A 366-nucleotide genomic window follows, 5' to 3' on the forward strand; every position below is an offset into this window, starting at 1 on the left:
ATTTCGCAGACATTATCCTTATTTAGTGTTTTCTTCCAGCAATTTCTGACTCAGCTGTGATCAAGAGGCTCATCCTATCACATATCCTTGGGATGTCCCTAACCCATCGAAGTTGAAATATAAAATGTTTAAGGTAAGGGTTAATTTTAGGGTTAGGTAAGGGTTATGTTATAGTTAAGGTTAGGGTTAAGGTTAGGGTATGGACGTTCCAAGGATCCAGGATTGCACTGATCGTGACCAAAACGTTATCACTGTTGACGTCTATGAATCGTGGCCAGTGATTGGATGTCTCTGGTGTGTAAGGTGAGTTTCAATTGGCAGCAGCGCTTTGAGAACGTTTTATCATGAGTTCCCATTGCAGCAGCA

This window comes from Oncorhynchus gorbuscha, linkage group LG08, assembly GCF_021184085.1.
Source record: "Oncorhynchus gorbuscha isolate QuinsamMale2020 ecotype Even-year linkage group LG08, OgorEven_v1.0, whole genome shotgun sequence".
Lineage (NCBI taxonomy): Eukaryota > Metazoa > Chordata > Actinopteri > Salmoniformes > Salmonidae > Oncorhynchus > Oncorhynchus gorbuscha.